The sequence below is a fragment of the Sitophilus oryzae genome, unplaced genomic scaffold (assembly GCF_002938485.1).
Source record: "Sitophilus oryzae breed Bouriz unplaced genomic scaffold, Soryzae_2.0 scaffold_1744_pilon_pilon, whole genome shotgun sequence".
In the NCBI taxonomy this organism is placed as follows: Eukaryota; Metazoa; Arthropoda; class Insecta; order Coleoptera; family Curculionidae; genus Sitophilus; species Sitophilus oryzae.
This window is the reverse complement of record NW_022146440.1, coordinates 979,275-999,761: the sequence shown is the minus strand read 5'-3', so window position 1 is coordinate 999,761 and position 20,487 is coordinate 979,275. Positions and strand designations below refer to the sequence as shown.

The 20,487-nt window shown below is 31.7% G+C and overlaps 1 protein-coding gene across 5 annotated transcripts in view; it reads right to left on the bottom strand.

Moving 5' to 3' along the window:
- The window catches only part of LOC115881914 (elongation of very long chain fatty acids protein 7-like), a 145,683-nt gene that overhangs the window by 56,476 nt on the left and 68,720 nt on the right, over positions 1 to 20,487 (bottom strand). The gene's annotated exons all lie outside the window — the stretch shown is intronic.

Genomic DNA, 20,487 nt, shown 5'->3' with positions numbered 1-20,487 from the left:
CACAGAAAGCGTTTTTAGCGTTTTGCGTTTTTTGCGTCTCAAGCGCTTTTTGCGATTTTACCGTTTTAAGCGCTTTTTTCGATTTGTGTCCATTAACACGCAAAAGACGCGGCAGGTCTGCAATTTCTATCAAGATGTCAATTAGTAACGTCGCAAGCTCGTGGATTCCCGGCCGGTCCAACAATCAATCCTGTGAGAAAGAGATAGGCGAGATCGGCGCCATTAGCGTTGAAGAGACGAAGATAAAAGATGCTGGGATTGAATTGTGGACGGGCCGGGGCATATATTCGGAGACAAACACAATCTACTGCTAGTGTCAGTGGTGTGTGTAAAAATAATAGTTATTATTTGCGATTTATTTTACGAATTTTAGTTTATATGTGTATAGTTTTTTTTATGTTGTAGTATTGTTGTTAGTACTTGTTATAATTATAACATACAACAACAATTATGATATAATAAATAATTATAATTATATAATAGAATAGTAAATATTTCTAGTTGCTAATGCAATTTTAGGACATGATTTATGAAACATTTTGGAGTGAAACTTCTTTACGCGCGCTGGGAGTAAAAATACAAAGCCGTGACATACGAGCTAGTGAGACGGCCCTGACACACGAGCTCGTTGTAACGAAACGTGTTAACGGCTTAGAAATACGTAGTGACGCGACGTGTATTTGTGAGCAGTCCACGTGTTTATCAAAATAAAAATCAAATCAATAAAAATATTAAAAAAAAAAATCAATAAAAATATTGAGCATTTAAATCTGCTTCGACTTATTTAAAAAAATACATAATGTTGCATTTAAAATAACAAAGTTTTTATGTAAAATAAATATTTAAAATAGGCCAGTAATTTTTAATACCCCTGTATAGATTTAAGGGAGCAATAAAATATTTTAGTAACGTTTATTTCTCTGGCTTGAAACTCAGCATAAGAATTAATTCCGAAAAGTAATATACAAGGTGTTGACAATTTTTTTTTATTATAGCATGCATATTTAAATATCTTTAAATATCTCAAAAACTAACGTTTTTAAACGTATTAAACTGTTATAATAAATGCCTTATTTTATGTCCAAGAATCCAAAAATTAAATAAAATACCGGGTGTTCCATAAGAAAAAATATAGTTTTCGTATGGATCTTAGTTCTGACACACCCTGTACATTGCAAAATAATTTTAAATTATGCACATTGCCTCTCTACATATACCCATAAAATATTTTGTTTCTACATCTTTCCGTTTCCAAAAGTTAAATATTAATTCAGATTTAACTGAAAATGAGATTAAAAGGAAAGTTTCAAATAGTTCTGTATATTTTTTTATATATTTTATAGAGCTTAAACGTTCTCTTTTTAACGATACCAATATTACCCAGGATACCACTACAACTTTTTGACAAACTACAAATATAAATATTCTCCTTAGGGTAGCTTATAATTGCAGTAAGAGTCAAAGATAACATGAAAACTTCTACAGAAATCTTTCGAGGTATAAGAAGATATCAGGTTTTGGATCAAGGGTAAGTTCGAAAAACTATTGTTTGAAACCCTAGTAGCATAGTAGAAGGAAAAGAGTAGTTACACTCTCCCAAATATTTTCTGCCAGTTTTTACAATCTGCCGAATATTGGCAGATTGTAGAGCGTTTCATTTGAGTTCCGTCCGTCGACCTGCGAGGTTCGAGCGTTGCGTCCCAGCACAGAGACGGATTGACAAAAAAAGATTGCCTTACTTAAACCTCAATTTTTTATCGATTTTACTTTTGACAACCATCCCTTGCTTGCTGTTTATCGAACTGCACCATCATTGAACAAAAATTTGCTAGTACCGAAAGTACCGAAAAAAAAACTAGAAATCCCGGTTCCTTAGAGGCATGGTACCGAAATTACCGGTTCCGAAAAATAGATCCGGTTGCTGAAACTCTATAACGTACCATAACCGTGAATCACCCTATACAGGGTGAGCCTTAAATAAGTGCAAATATTTTTAGGGGTATTGTATTTTTCTCCCAGAAATATGAGGATTTTTCTGCTCATTTTTTTTTTTGAAAAAAAATCTGGAAGTTTTTTTAGTTTTTAGTTAAAACACATAATTTCTTGGTAATATGGTAACTAGGGTTCAGAACCGGAAATTCCTGATTCTTTTGAGATATCAAAGAACCGGGACTCAAAATTATTAATTCCCGGTTCTATCGGTACTTTCGAGACTCGGTAACAATAATTAAAAAACTATTCTTTTATTACTTGAGAAAGTAGTGATGCTATTTCTAATTATTCTAGTTTTTTTTTCTCTTGTGAAATTTCTTTAATGTTTATTAGTAATTATTGAAGTTTAAATATGTTGTGTTTTATTATTTAGTACAATGTGTTGTTCAATATATTAGTTATCCAATGAAAATCACCTAACCTATATTACTACAAAACAAACACATTGATGTTAAAATTATGTTGTTACTTGTTTTAAATTTAAAAAAAGTTGTAGAAAATCTCTGAAATAGATAATAATATAAAAATATGTAATTTTATATTTTTTTCTGAATTTCTTCCCATCAGAAGATTTTCTGATACAGAAGAATTGTTACTTGCAAGAAATGTGAAAATATTCTGTTTTCAAGCAAATTTTTACTCGATGATCAATTTTTTTTATTTTATTTTATTTTGAACTCATATTTTCATAAATACATTTCTGTGTATTTATGAAAATGAAATGAGTTACTACGACTATACTTTGCCTAGTTATAGACCACGACTATACAGCTACGTCAGTGGTCACGGGACGCGAGAACAAGGTCAAATAAAGTGGCAGAAAAAGAACAAAGGATTTGACAAGGAGTAAAGCTACTAGTTTCCTTATACTATGCTAGTAGTATCCAAATGATTACCCACCAGCAAATACAGTGAAAATATTTCCGAATAATATAATAAATTGAAAGTAAATTCAAGTAGAAGAAGCATGAGATTAATCAATTCTAGCACACTACACCTTCCGTCTACTCCTAGCAAAACATACATTTTAATATTAGATCACAATTGGTGTTATTACAGGAAACAGTATTATATTTTTCATACCTTGATCTAATGAATTCCAGTTCAGGAAAAGTTATCGCATAAAAATCATCGTGATGCTTATATTAAGCCGGAATTGAAATTATGTGTAAGTGATAATTATAAATTATTAATCTAGATTGGAGCTGAATAATTTCAAACTGTAAATAATTAAAACTAGAGCAATTGCAGTCAGTTTTGGGCAAAAACTAGAATGTCTTCTGAATAGTTTAGAATATAACCATTGCTTTTAAACAGGATATTGCATCTTATTTTATTATATAAAAGTTTGAAGTTATTATCTATTACTCTATTACCTTGCCTATTTATCTATATACTTATCTATTATTTCAAGCTTAACAAAACAAACATCATGGAAAACTATATCTATATACTATTTTTATTCGATTTCAAGTTTAATTAAATTACAGTTTTAACAACCTGTGTAACGAGATGAACATTTTTGAACTTTCCTGAATATGTGGTGTACAGGGTGGTCGAAATTGGTCTGTTTTAACAGAGAAAGCTTATTTCCTGACTAGATAGAGCAAAACCGACATAGATGTCATGAGCTCGATTTCTGAGACACGTTTGATATTTTCACTGCCGGCTGAGATACGGGGTCTTTTTTAATTTTTTACCATTTTGAAAATTTCCCATAACTTTTGTATTTCGCGGAATAATAAAATTCTGTAAAAATGTTCTTGGTGCACTTTTTTAAGCACAATCCAGTGGCGTAGTCAGTTTTTTTTCTGTACTTGCTCTTTTTGTCAGAAATAATAAAAAATATAATTTTTAAATGGAAATCACTATTGACTAATTGAACTTAAAAAAATGCTGGCGTTTAACCCTTTCTAACGATATAAAGTTATGTGTATTTATTTCTGAAAATGAAAGAAATATTACGTTTTTTATCTTTGTATCGAAGCGGGCTTTGATTTTGTGTTGACCTAGTTGCCTAATTATTTCTTATTACAATTTAATATCCTATTTTATTATTTATCTGCATAATTAAAGCGAAATAAAACACTAAATCAATAGATGATTAAAAACTTTCAGTTTTTAATCATCTGCTGATGATACTAACATGGTTAGCGAAACGCGCGTCCATTGTAAAAGTAAAAGTGTTTTGGCTTATTGTGGTGATTTTGTGTTTTATTTTGCTGTGTAACATTAAAGGTTCCAACCCTCAACTGTAATGCATAATTAAAGACTTTTGAAAAGGTAAATCAACATTCTATATTAGTAGTACCATTTACAATTAAAATGCCAGGATTACAACTGCACTATTAAAAGGAGAATTTAGATAGAATTGGATTGGAACAAAGAGCCCCATAACTTGGCCCCCATATCTAGGCCTGCTAGGTCCTGTAATTTAACTTCTTTCAACTTTTCTTTATGGGGAAATTAAAAGAGCTTATCTATAAGGGAAGAACCATTGGGACGAGAGAAGAATTGCAGAAGATTACTAGGCATGCTTTTGGACTTATTACACTCGTTCGCCTAATAAATCGTTGTAACTCTGTGCGCAAAAAATGTTTATTGTGTATTCAACAAGGAGGTGGTCAGTTTGAATATCTTAGAGGATTTTTTTTAGAAAACTATATTCGCCACACAAAAAGTACGTTTTTTTTAGTCTTGTTCTTTGTTTATTGTATCGATTTCAACTGTAATTACTAATACTAATCTAGAATGTTAATTTACCTTTTCAAAAGTCTTTAATTATGCAGATAAATAATAATATAGAATATTAAATTGTGATAAAAAATAATTAGGTAAATAGGTCAACACAAAATCAAGGCCCGCTTCGATATAAAGATAAAAAACCTAATATTTCTCTCATTCTTAGAAACAGATACCCCTAACTTTATATTGTTGGAAAGGGTTAAACGCTATCATTTTTTTAAGTTTATAGTAAACTATGATTTCCATTTAAAAAATAATATTTTTCATTATTTGTGATAAAATGAGCAAACATAGAAAAAAACTGACTACGCCACTGGATTGTGCTTAAAAAAGTGCCTTAAGAACGTTTTTACAGAATTTTATTATTCTGCAAAATAAAAAAGTTATGGGCAATTTTCAAAATGGTAAAAAATTCAAAAAGACCCCGTATCTCAGTTGGCAGTGAAAATATCAACAGGCGGTTTACGCCATTAAACGTGTCTTAGAAATCGAGCCCATGTCGACATCTATGTCGGTTTTGCTCTATCTAGTCAGGAAATAGGTTTTCTCTGTTAAAACAGACCAATTTCGACCATCCTGTACAGATAAAGGCATATTAAAAATTACACAATAATAATATAATAAAAGAATAATAAAAGTATAAAAATGTACATGAATTGGAATAACGTAATCTTCGTATGCATAATTCATTATTCAATAATTTACCAACAGGTTTAGATATCTACTTCAAGACTCTGCCATTAGTTTATTGTCGATTAAAAGCTGCAAATAGAATAATTGAATATTTTTCAGTCATCAATATTTTTATGCATTTCTATGAATATTTTTTATATTTAGAGTATTTTACATTTTTTAAGTCTCCATTTAACTGAATCTCCATCCTGAATACATCTTAATGCCGGTCAACCATAAGTCCAGACCAAGGTGACAAATAGTAAACACGATTTTGAGACAAAAATAAAGACAAACTTGCGACAAAAAATGGGGTATTCTGACAAGACAAACTTGAGACAAATTGTCCACACCGTAAGGACAAAAGTACAACAAAGTCAAAAGTTTAGTTGGGAATGAGTTTTATTAACCATGTGTGATTTCACTGATCTCCTACTGTTGGCAGCACACGCCATCCACACTGCGCCGACAACTTGTCGTAAAATATACCAATAAAACGTAGACACTTTGATCTTTACCGACTCGAGACGGGACATTGAAAAGTCTCCGAATTTTGAAACAAAAATGTCTCAAAAATGTTTTGGATTTGTCGCAATTTTATCGTAAAACATGTATGTTTTTGTCTTGTCGTTGTTTTGTCTGTTTGGTCTGGACCCTGCATATGTACTTTAGGTTGACACTTATACAAAATTCCTATAAGTTTTTTATTATAGGAGCTAAACGGGCATCTGTAGCTCCTATAATAAAAAACTTAGGAATTTTGTATAGGACGCACTGTTGCCGGGCCCTTATAGGAGAAACTTTGAACCATGGCAACCCCTATTTGCGGCAACGTTTTGATAGGCACCCTTATAATATCATGCACAGAATAAAAATAGTTTTAATTTGACATATAAATGATCAAAAAATTTATGAGCGTAAAGATGTCTTAAAAAAAATCAGTTATTATTATTATTAATTAAACATAGTAAACTTTTTGGTAGGCACCCTCTAAAAAGTGTATTCTCTTATTCTCGAGCTTATTCTTTATTTTCATTTTTATTCCATTTTTATTTATTTATTTATTTTTTTTTTTCGTTTATATCAGATCACTGTATATTATCAGTGTCTGAGACATTGATATTATAGATATAATATATGCCATAATTTGAGAAAAAAAATGGCCATTGGTCTATTGACTGATCAAATGTTTGTAGTATTGGTGCGGAACGACGAAACCAAATTGCAAGACTTCTACTCTCCAATAGGTTATTTACATATTTTGATTAACCTTCGGCTCATACAAACCGGTAAAATTCTGATTAAGTTTGTTTACATTTAATGACACTCCCTAGAGCTATTTTTTTGTTTGTTTTGATTTTATTTTTATACGTTAATTTCTTTTAATTGTCAGGTAACATCGCATATTAAATCAATTATAATCAAACAACTTTAAAAATATTATGCACGTATTGCTTTCTACAACATAGTTGATTTATTTGAAGAATTAAGTGATTGCAACTGTAAAAAATAGTTAAATACTATTTAAACTTTTCAAGTAATTAACTTCAGGCAATAATAAAGTGCATTTTGATCTGTACTTTACAATATAATATATATTTTTCAATTTGTTTGTTATGTGCCTCTTAATTTTTATAAATCATTTGATGTAATGTATTAGACAACTGTATGTATAGGACAACAAATCCAATGGAGTATCTACCGGGTGCGTCTCAAAAGTGGATCACCCCCTGTATTTTTTTTATTTTTTCAGATAAAAAAACGAGATTTGTGTGTTAGTATATGACAAAAGTTAGGATTGATTGACGTATTCAATTGATTTGGGTCACTTCCTGTTTCACCGGAACTGACTACAACTTTTGATTTTTAAATGGCACACTCGTTATTTTTTTACTTTATTCTATAGAAAATGACATTCTGAATAGAATGACATATCATATGTCAACTTTTGACATTCTCGCTTAATAAAAAATTGTATTTTAAAATTCAATTTAGAGTGCCATGGATATGGTAAAAACACTAATTTTTCATCAAGGAGCCTTGGAAAAATAGATTTACTATATGGATATAAACTAATGGCACAGAATATCTAACTAGCTAGATATTCTGTGCTAATGGTTAAAGAAAAAAGAAACAATTCAACATATAATTTAGTGCATGATATTTTTACGTAACGCTTTATACGATCAAATAATAATAACGTCACTTCGCATGAAAACTATCCAGTGAGCATTTTATTCATTTAAGGGAAATGTATTCTAGATGACTTCGTGGTTACGTTACCAGACCCTTCTTGTGCCTGATAAAGAGCAATAAAACGCAGATAGGTAGCTGTTCCCTAATGTTCCCTAAATGTGACAAAACTTTGCTCACTGGGTAGAGGGATACAAAAGTGTCCACAGTCTCTGCAAAAAAATAAACTTCTATCTACTTCTCTTCTAAGTTTATTTCTTGTGGAGGCTGTGCCTACCGTCCCCTAGAACGCACAAGTCGCCTCTGCCGGAAAGTTGTCACCGTGACCTTAGAGATCTATTGTGCCCCCTTTCTTGAGTTATAACTCATCATACAGTCTCAGGGCTGTGGAAAAAAAAGCAGTATCTGAGACGGTTCTGCAGAGATAAGTTCTCCATCTCTGATGTAAAGGTACAAAAAAAAAGCAGTATCTGAGACGGTTCTGCAGAGATAAGTTCTCCATCTCCGATGTAAAGGTACATTCAGGCTGAGAGCGTTGAGCGTCGCGTCACGTTTGCGTCGCGTCCACGTGTCGAAATGGAATCAATTCACTTAACTTAAATTAGACCGTTCAGGCAGACAGCGTCGCCTTTGGCGTTGCGCTAGCGTCCGCTGAGCGTCGAGGTTCGAGTTCAATGGGGCGGACGCGATCAGGGCCAGTCAACTGAGATATACGACCTTGAACGATCTGTTTTAGAGGTTTTTTAATTTCCGGGGGGCTAGATGGCGTATTTTTATTTTTCTAGTTGCCTAACAATTGCGTACAAAATTGTTTTTATAGTTGCCTAAATAGGCCTATTAATTATGTTCTCTCATTGTTCTGTATGTCAAATCAGTTTTCCGTTTCCGGCTTCGTCCTTCCTCTTCAGTTGTGTTTTGCAATTGAACGGAAATGTGTGTTTCGCTGTTTTCTGGTTGTTTGGCTGTTTTTTTGCAATCTTCATTTTAAAATCGTGAATTTGTATTTTTGAATTTTTTTGAACTTTGTTTTGTGTTTGATTTTTAAGATCTTTATTAAATGTAAGGTTTAAGTTAAAGGTCTTTGATTTATCTAATTATATAACATAGAAAGCCAGAATGTTGTCGGAAAGTTCTGATAATGAAGACTACTATAATATTGATACTCCACCAGAACTTATAGAAGCTGCAAAAAGAGTAGAAAAAGAGCGATATGAAATAGCATTGAAAATATACGAAAAATGGTGTGCCTAAAGAAATGCTAAGAATATTGCTTAGGAGACAGTTTTGATGGCACATTTTAGCGACATGGCAAGGCAGAAAAGGCCATCTACTCTTTGGGCTACGTACAGCATAATACGGACAATGCTAGAATTAAGGGAAAAGACTGACATATCAAAATATCAGAAACTCGCCTAGCATTTTTACCAGGCAAAAATTTTCGCACAAAAGCACCTCAAGAATTCCTTCCTATTAAAGTAAGGTTTTTTTTAAACGTTTTCTTTTTCTGTTTTTAAATATTTCTTTTCATTGTTCTAGGTTGCGTTTATAGTAGGTGTGTCTGGGGCATGTCGAAGTGATAAGCTACTGAAGATGAAAACTATGCATATTGATATTTTAGAAAACAAAATTTGCATAGAAATTCCCGATACAAAAACTTATAAGAGCAGATCATTTATGATAACTAACATAAATTGGATAGAAATTATGAAAGAATTTATACAGTTACGAAAAAATATTGAAGATGAGAGATATTTTGTTCAATATCGATTAGGAACAGCTCTAAATCAACCCTTTGGATACAATTCTATATCTAAATTTCCGTACAAAATTGTTAGCTTTTTGAAACTTCCCAATGCGAAAACCTACACAGGTCATGCTTTTAGACGAAGGGGAATGGATAAGGGAAATTGGTGGGAGAAATGGAAGAGGGAAGAAATGTAGATAATTTGACACATTCAAATTTTTTAAAAGTCAGTAATATCAGTATTACATATGTGGTTGTAAATCAAATATATTCTTAAATTTTACCATTTGGACATAACATCATTAACTCATACTGGAATAGCTCAAAACTCATTAACCTATAAATATTGGATTACGCTTTTTTTAGAACAAAGCTACGCGTAACCTAAATAGGTTGATACGACTTGGACGACGATTGTTACAATTACTCTATCAACAGGTGTGAGTTAACAAACAACGATCTAAATTCGCCTTGTTCCTTTCTCTTCGGCACATACTATTACAAAAACAATTTTCTTCGGGTTCGGTACTTATTTATTAGTACGAATATTTAGAAACGGTCGAGGTTTCGTCAAACGTTTTGCAAAACAAGTTCCATTGCACACTTTGAAAGGTTACGTCTATGTAGTATTGAAAAAGGCCGCGGGTCACTTTAACGTAAATCTCTGTATGCATAGTTCTTACTCGACTAGACATACATCCTCCAATAATTGTAAGTTACGTAATTTGATATTTTTCATTTGAAACTCTAGGTCAAGGAAGTAGAAAAGAACGTTTACCTTATTAAGTGCCAACTGTAATATTCTCGGAATAGATGAGTTCAGAATGTACGGAGACAAATTTCTCAAACAATGAAACAATGGCTCTTTATAAATTTGTCCAACTCTGATGCAAAAAAACGCAACGGAGAAAATTTTGCTCAAATTCGTAAAATAAGTGTTATATTTTTGTTATTTTTAGTCCTATTTTCATAATTTTTTTAGCAAATTGTATATAATTATACCAACTTTAATTCGTAAAATAAGTTTCTTATAAACTTTAGTATTTGGCATATTATAGAGGGTTAATCGACGGGTTATTCTTTTACCATAACTTTAAAACACCCTGTGCAATAATTTCGGGTGTAAATTTTCCTAAAATATAATTTTACGGTCAGAACCATGACTCCTGAGCATTTTATTTTTTTGATTCAATATGTTCAATATATGTCAATACATGATTTGGTTAATTTTTAAGAGAAAAAAAGAAATGAATTGATCACGATCGATTTGCAATTTTTTCAATTATCATTAAATTTTGATGTAATTTTTTAATATAACGAGATGGTTTTGGTGACTATTGTAACATCATATTACGCTGCATTGGATAGATCTTCTGTACTAAATTTAAAAAAAAAACGTTAAGGAATAACGATACAGTCCTGATTTTAATAAACATTAATAACGATAACAAACATAACTGTCATTAAGGCTGCATAATATATCATATTGCGTTATGCTTTCCCATTCTTCTTTAAAAACCAAGCGAAGTTCATTTAATGAAGCTGGTATTGTTTCGCGACCTCTAACCCTTCTGCCAAGCATTTCCCGAACCTTGAACATGATGGGCAGTTCATAGTAGTATATAGTTCACAATAATCACCAAAACCACCTTGTCATATTGAAAAATAATTTCAAAAAGAAATAGTAATTGAAAAAAATTGCAAATTGCTGGTGGCAAGTTCATTTCGCTCTTAAAAATTAACCAAGGCCTGAATTGACATCATGATCCATCGAAAATCCTGAGGACAAATCTGATCGTAAAATTATATTTTAGGAAAATTTACAGACAAAATTGTTCCACAGGGTGTTTTAAAGTTAAGGTAAAAAATAACCCCTCGATTAATCCTGAACAATATGTCAAATACTAAAGTTTATAAAAAACATAGTTTATGAATTAAAGTTGATATAATTATATACAGCTTGCTAAAAAAATCATGAAAATAGGGTTAAAAATAAAAAAAATATAACACTTTAAATTTGACCAAAAATTTCTCCGTTGCGTTTTTTTTTGCATTTAAGTGTATATTTTCTACCATCATTGGAAGAAAGAAAGTCAACTTAACAAATCCTGAGTATAACAGTAAAAAAATAAAATCGGACATTCTTAAGCTGTATTTTTTTGTTTGGATGCATTTTCTAGTTAATGTAATAAATAATTTACAAAGGGATGAAACGACAATCAGTAAATGTATACAGTATGTCCCCGGATTGTCTTATTGTTGGCATTTTGAAAAAAATTCATTCTTCATAAAAAAATTTGATTGTTCTAAAATGGTTAATTCCGTTTATACTTTTCGAAATTTCCATACCGTTTTAGAGAAATTAAAAAAAAATATGAAAATATAATTGATTTTTGTCTTAAAACGAATATATCTGAAAGAATATATTATCTGAAAAGGCTGATAGCCAGCTCAAAAAATCTATTTTAATCTAGGTTTTTTGCTGTCTATGTACAGGGTGGGTCAAATTCGACGCTTTTAAATGGAAACAACCTTTCCTATAGGAGATAGACAAAAACTAATATCGGTGTCTGGAGGTCAATTTTTGTCAAAAACATGATGGTGAAAACCGCATATCGATATCTGTTACCGTTTCGGAGTTACGGGGTGTTTTTCAAAAATATGCATTTTTAAAAAATCGCTGTAACTTTTTTGCTATGGAAAATTTTGTATTTTTATGAAAACATTTCCAAAGCACCTTTTTACGTAGAATTTAATGGTGTAAGTATAATTTTTTTAAAATTAATAATTTAAGAATTATCAACAGAAATTTTGATTTTTTATATGGGACAGGGTGTATATTTTTAATTTATTGAAAGTAATTTAAAATTACCTTTCCAAAAATATAACACACTTGATATTTTGCTCGATTCGTCTTCGAGATATAGAGTATATAAAAATTCGCCTGTTTTAAATAAGTAGGCTTTGAACGGCACCGGCTGTAATGGAAAAAAAACTAGCTGTGAGCATCAATTAAAACGAAAATAATATGTTTTGCTATGAGAGATGCAGAATTTTATTACAATTTAAAATATATTTAACCAACATCAACACACTTAAACTATATCTAATAACAATAAAAATAAATAGCAAACCAAGACATGAGATTTTGCTACAGGTGTTCGACATATCGACCGTCTTCTGTTATGGACAGACGGGGCAGTTTTTGAACATTTCTCGCGGATTTCATTAACTCAGTGGGGGTGAAAGATACCCTTTCATAACTGCTAAGTATTTCTAATTTTTGTCTAGATTAGACGGAAGAATAAGGAACCTTTATTCTTCCGCAAATATATCCATAGGATTAGATCCATGGCCACTAAGTCAGGCGGCCTCGACGGCAAACGGCTGGGATCTTGGTTAGCTATTCAATTATTCTTAAAATTGGCTGTAAAAATTTGCTGATAACTTCAGTGTTCAGAGGCTGCGCGTCGTCTTGCTGGAAATTATGTTTTCGAGTTCTATTAAGGGCATATCATCAATAAGGAGTCCAAGGCCTACTAGTTAAAAGTGGCGAATTTTTAAAAATTCTGTATTTCGAAGGGGATTATAACAAAATATCAAGTGTGCTATATTTTTGGAAAGGTAATTTTAAATTCTTTTCAGTTAATTAAAAATATAGAGGGTGTCCCAAATAAAAAATCAATTTTTCCGTTGATAACTCTTAAATTATTAATTTAAAAAAAATTATACTTAAACCATTAAATTCTACGTAAAAAGGTGCTTTGAAAATGTTTTCATAGAAATACAAAATTTTCCATAGTAAAAAAGTTACAGCGATTTGTTAAAAACGCACATTTTTGAAAAACACCCCGTAACTCCGAAACGGTAACAGATATTGATGTGCGGTTTTCACCATCATGTTTTTGATGAAAATTGAGCTCCAGACACCGATATTAGTTTTCGTCTATCTCCTATAGAAAAGGGTGTTTCCATTTAAAAGCGTCGAATTTGACCCACCCTGTACAGGGTGTCCCACTAAGAACAGCCCTCGGCTGTATCTTGGAAAGTATCGTAGTAGGGCTTACGGAAAAAATATTTGTAACTAAAGAGACCATGAGAAATTGCTGGAAATAATTTTCAAGTTTGTAGAACGGCCGCTAGAGGGCGTAACTGCTATGGAAAATAACAAAATAGAATTTTTAAGAAATTTTGCCTAAATACGATGTACTATAAATAATAGCTTCATAATTTTCAGTAAATTTTGGATCTTTTTTGTTAGAACCATTTTCCCCTATCTGCTAAAATAATGTGGTGGGGGAAGGTTAGATCTGTTTTTATTTATAACTCGGAACTGGATGATCGGAATCCAACAACTGAGAGCTCGTTTAAAAGAGCGTTTCTTACTATATTATATCACATAAACAATAAAAATAAGCTTTTGAACGTAGACGCTAGGGAGCGCTGTCTTAAAATTGAACAAACATTATGCGTTTTTTCAAAAAAATTAAATGCGATAGTATATGTAATTTTAGCTGATACTAAAGAGTAAGAAAACCTTAAAATGTCAGCGAAAACCGCATCTTGATATCTTTTTTCAAACCAAAGTTATTAGCAGAATTATACTAAATAGAAAAAATAAGCCCTTAATTAACTTATTATTATAACACATACAGTAGCCCTCTGGATTATGACTATATTCTAATAAAAAATAAGATAGAAACGATTAGTTTGTTCTAAAATCGACAATATACGAGAATACCAGATGTATTATTTCTAATAATTAAGATATCAATGACAGTGAATAAGAAACGATGCCTCAGTGAAGTCATGGTAGGCTTTGGAAAAAAGTTGCTTTCTTTAGGGATAGTTTAAATATCAAAATATTATTATATCAACATTTCGATAGTCTCAGCAGCGTTTTTATATCTTTTGATTGTTTTTCTAAAAATTCCTTTCTTCAAAAGAGGAAAAACGAAATGAATTGTGTAAAAACATCTTTTTCTTATTTTTTATAGGTATCAGTTGCGCCCTCTAGCAACCGTTCTACGAACCTGAAAATAATTTGCAGCAATTTCTCATATCGTCTCTTTAGTTATAAATATTTTTTTTTCCGCAGGCCCTACGGTTGATACTTTCAGAGATACAGACGAGAGCTGTTCTTAGTGGGACACCCTGTACTGCTACAATTAGACTCCTGAATCAAAACTGTATCAAAGTGGCCTTTACTTCCGAGGCAACACAATATTTTGCCATAGCACCACACCTAATAAATAAAAATTCTATAAATTATTACATATACATATACAAAGGACATCTGAATGGTTAAAATCACGAATAATAAGTCATTATCCTAATGGTTTATCGGTTATTTTATATTTTTGTAGAAACAATTAATTATTCTTACTCATTCGATAAATAATAGGAACTGTTCAAATTCAAATCTAATATGTTACCAATATTTAAAATCTAAATATATTCCATAAATCAATGATATAATAATTCCGAATAGTGTAATTACACCTGATGTGAGTATCTACTTGAATATATCAATTTTGTAACTTTCGTATAATCAAATGTGTTTAATAAAGGCGATAGAAGATTCAATAAGCCCTTGACATAAATAAGATTAGCATGTGGTATTATTATTTCTGCTAAAGCTATCATAAATAATTTTCTCTATAATATGACATTTTACTAAAGAAAATTATTCAACCTTTTACATGCTCTAAGCGGTTATTGATTAATGACACGTTTGATTTAATTAAACTTATTTATAATCAAGTATAGGCTTAGTTCGCCCTGATTGCAATGCTAAATTGCTCATTTCTATGAGATTTACAGTAAAAGGATTTTAAAACGGTAAAAAAGCAACTTTATTGTTGCTGCACTAGACAAAACATATAGTAGATTTTATTGTACTAAAATAGATTTTGATGACACGTCTAACAAGCTGTACATAACTGACCTATAAACTAATGGAATTATTGGTTTGAAGTAAAACATACAAAACATCCGTTATTAGCTCATCATTGACGTTAAAATCCTATGGAAGTTACGTGTTTTTAATTATATTATTCTATTAAATTGCAAGACATTTTTATAATAATCTTAATACACCCTTAGGAACAAAAAAAAAGGAAAATATCGACCGTTACATTGATTTTTCAAATTATTTTCTATGAACATATTGTAGAATTAGAAAAATAAAAAAAAATAATTATCCTAATAATTATATATATGAAAATAAATCATCACTTTTTCAGTAGTAAAGATTCTTACTCAGAACCTCGCAAATAGTGGGATAAATTAGTGGCTTCAATTACATTATATACTTTTTAGTTTACGACAAGTTTACGATCATTCATATCTAAAAAACACAATTATTAAAATTAATAGAATATCCCAGCAACAGCTTCCAGTAGTCAGTTGTATCCATGCGTTGTATCCATACAGAGAAAGTCTAATATTTAGCTTATAATAAGCTTTTGATGTCTAACCACCTTTTCCACGCTTTTCCACCTAACCACGCTTTTGATGTCACTTGTTATTAGCTACAATAGTATATCCTTTTCCCAGACAACAAAACAATTTAAGATGTGTTTGAGTCACCACCGCCTAGGTTAACCAGGCGGGCTAGGCGATTCTCTGAGAGTAGATCTTAGCGGAGCAGAAGCACGGAGATACCTCCGACTGCTCCACGAAGGACTTGCTCCAGAGGAAGCAAAAGCGAAACCACTCCTCCGAAAAGGAGAGAGTAAAGAAACCAACAAACAGCCTGACTCATCTCCATCAAAGGGCAAGAGAGGGAGCGAGAACCTCTCACCCCTTCTCCGGCAGGGAGAGAAAAAAGCCAGGATGGAAAGCCGTCCAACACCGGGAGGCAAGCAGGGACGTATCACCAGCTTTGGTGCTATTGCTGGACAAGTTAAAATGGCGGTGCTTTCAAAGGATTTCCCAGAGGTTGCTCTGACCACCGATCAGCAAACGTCTCTAGATGAGGCTATACTGGACGAAGTAGTGGTGATCGGATCGCAACACAACAATCTACAAAATGTGGGTCAGCTGCGTTTTGCGTGGATACACTTTCGGGTGGGCATGATCCTCATAGATTGTGTATCTCAAGAATCGGCGAATTGGTTTGTGGAATTCGCACATAAGCTTAAAAATTGGCAAGGGCCGAAACTGGTTGCAGTGAAGGCAGAAAACATCCCTAAAGGGGCGGCCATCACGGTCTTTCTGCCGAGGAGCAAGGGGAAAGACACCACCTACCTCCCTATCCTTATCCAGGGTCAGAACTTTAATGTAAGGACATCGAGTTTGTGAGTCATCAACTCGAGGGAGGAGGGTCATGGTCAGATCCTCACAATAGGAATTGACCTCAAAACCAAGAAGGCAATAGATAAAGAGGGACATATACTGTATTATAGATACGAAACAACACCGGTATCAGATCTAAGGAGAGACCAAGTTAAAGAGGTGGAGAAAATGGAGACAGATTCTCCAGCCTACACCTCACGGCTACCTCAGCCGGAGGCAAGCTCCTCCTGTGGAGGGCACGGAGGGCGAAACTCCAACGGTGGAAAGGTGTGTACCCTCGGAGGAAGAACATCTGTTGTCGGAGGAGGATGGGAAATACCCTGTCCCCTCTACAACAGAGGTATGACGGGTTACTGACTGTGTGATGAGTTATAACTCAAGGAAGGAGGCACAATAGATCTTTAAGGTCGCAGTGATTAACCCCCCCTCCCCCCTCACACTGATTCTACATTCTATATTCTACAAGACCTGACCTAGGCCATTCCCCGTTGGCGTTCGTTGACGCAGTTTTTTTTCGATCATACGCTATTTTAATCGATATTTCCTGAATAGAATGCCAGACGTGGCTCAAAGCTCTATAGGTGCAGTAAATACTTTGGGTAAATTTTTCTTTTCTGAGTGCAAACTAACAAAGTTTACTATTGCAATTATGGTAGAGAAATATTTAATATACTTTGAAAAAACGATATTGGGGAAATGATGAACGGGAAAGTCCATGTCCGGCATGTGCCTCAAAATAGGCCAGTCTAGGGATGTTGGGCATGCTCTTCAAATTAGTTAGGCCAAGTTCTACATAAAACATCGATAGAAAATATTACCAAGTTTTTCATCAATCAGAGAAATATTTTACAAATTTGTACAAAATTTACCTGCAAACCAAATTACAGTGAAAATTATACTACAAACTTCATATTAGTAAATATTAAAATTGCCAGTATTATAATACACAGGGTTATTCATCTCATCAGATTTTTAAAAATTGTAAATGATGGAATCATTGGAAGACTACTAAAGCTAAAATTTAAAATTATTTTTGAAAGCTACAGAGTTTTCCAAATAAATAAAAAATATCAAAGTTCTGTTTTTTAAAGGTAATACCCTGTATATTATTACATTTTTTGTATCTTCTTACCGTTTTTGAAATATTTACGTTTTTGTGAAAATACAGTAACAATTTTAATGCTTCATTTAGGCGTATTTAAGTTTTTAAAACCAAATATTGTACTAAAGTTTTTCAATTTACTATATTCAAAAAAAAACGGCGCCAAATGGGAATGATCCTTGATGGGAAATGACTATCGATGATAATTTTGGCGAGGTCAATCTCTAAACGTTATTTACTAATAATTGACATAAAACACAAATATATAAGATGTTAAAAATGGATAGATCGTTTCTAGACACACAAATCTATTGCAAATAAAAAATATTTTTTCTCGAATTTTAAAATACACCACTCAAAAATCATTTTTACTCAGTGTAAAAATAAATTATAACCTTAAGACCAACTGGCAGTAAGCACCGTTAAAAAATTATGAAAAGTACGGGCCAAGTAAATAACGTTTCGGACTTGCCCTCGTTAAAATTATCATCGATTTTCATACCCCAGCCGTCTTCGACGGTTTTTTTTCTTCGATCGTATGGTACCTTCCAGCAATAATTGTACTTTGAAATAATTAACAAACAATTATTATTTATGATCCAAATTTTAAAAATTGTTTTTATTTATGACATTTAAACACGATGCTTACGAGTCTAACTAGATTGTAATATGCATTTTACATACCTACATATAATTTTTGCATAGTCATATAATATTTTATTGGCGGCACTTAAAACAATATATTGATAAAACTAGTTCATTTATTGACTAAAAATAAATAAACGTAATCCTTATTAATTTGTCATTGTATTGCATATTATATAATTACATATAATTTTTTATATATAGTCATATAATATTTTATTGGCGGCACTTAAAACAATATATTGATAAAACTAGTTCATTTATTGACTAAAATAAATAAACGTAATCCTTATTAATTTGTCTATATATATATATATATATATATATATATATATATATATATATATATATATATATATATATATATATATATATATATATACAGAGTGTTTCAAAACAAATGCGAAAAACTTCAGGGGGTGATTCCTTGTTCAAAATAAAGGGTAGTTTGCTTTATAAAGGTTGGGTCAAAAGTCAACCATTAGGGAGATATCGCGGTACCAAGATGGCGGAAAAATAATGTTTTTATTTTTTATCTTGAAAACGAAAAGAGATATACTAATGAAATTTTATGGAAGCATTACTGTTATGAAAACACACTTTCAGGTAATTTTTTTACTTTTTTAAAATGAGTGGAAGGGGTTGAAATAAACTACCCCTATCATTCTTGTTAACGAAATTTAAAGAAAAATCTTATCAAACACATGTAATGATATATAAAGCATGGTACCCACGAGAAATTAACAGACCTAGAAGAAGGCCAAACTTGAGATGGGACAATGCTATTAGGAAATTCTCAGAGATAACTTGGGTCTGCATAGCCAACAATATGCAATAATGGGCACAAAAAATACTACATAATGAAAATAAACAAGCGTATTACATTTCAATACTGTATTAAACCTATTTAAAGGGGACATTTTGATAGAAAAATACTCTACTCCGAAAGAAAACCAGATTATTTTCGTATTTTATGATTGGTTACAATTTATATATATATATTGTTGTTTCTTTACTAATACATTAGAGTTTAGAGATTTTTTGGACGAGACAATATTATAATTTTACAAGATTAGTTCAATTAGTAACTATAGTAACAATGATATTTAAATGATGTCATGCAAAGATATCATTGATAGTAAATATTTGTTTGCTTAGTGTATAAAGTTAAATTATTAATATACATTTGCGACGTTTATTGTCTACCAAATTAAGATTGATACTTGATGATATTTTTGATCAAACCCTTTGCAACATACTATGGACTATGTACCTACCTCCTATAGTTTAAAAATTCTATACGAAAAATATCATCAATAGGACCCCTATTTTTCAAATATGAATAATCATGAGTTGCAAATTTATGCATCGTTCAACAAATAGACAATTAAAACCTTCCGAAAAGGGTTTGAACCCTATACGATTTCGATCCGTTTGATTTCGATCACTTTAAGATTTTAGGGATTTATTGCTTGGTCATGTTCAGGTGCAGGTTCAAATAATGTCTATTACTCGTGTGAGAGATATACAGAAAATGGAATTTTCAGTATATTAGTTTACATCTAGTTCTTTCGCTACAATTATACACCTACTTATTACAATTTTTGTATTTTAGAGAAAAACCTGTCTGAAACTTTTTAAATAACTAGTTAAAATAAAGAATGTTTTGATTATACCTTTCATTTTCCATCACTTCCTGTTTCACGGGATACGACTACAACTTTTGATTTTTAAATGGTATCCTCGGTATTTTTTTACTTTATTGGATAGAAAATAACACTCTGAATAGAATGACATATCACAAGTCAATTTTTGTCATTTTCGGATACGGTTTATTTCAAGTTTATTTGAAATTGTAACATGCGGTTCATAACGACAATTTCATCATAAAGACAGTATTGTCAGTTGTAACAAATCCTGGATTTACTCTTATAAACCCGAAAATAAACGCCAGTCGGCTGTATGGGTGTTCCGAGATGAACCAAAATCGACGAAAGTTATCCGTTCTCTATAAGTGTTTCTAAAAAGATGTAAAAAATTGTTGCGAAATTTGTCTCAAAAGCGGGTCATGTAGCAACAATTCCTCTGCAAGATC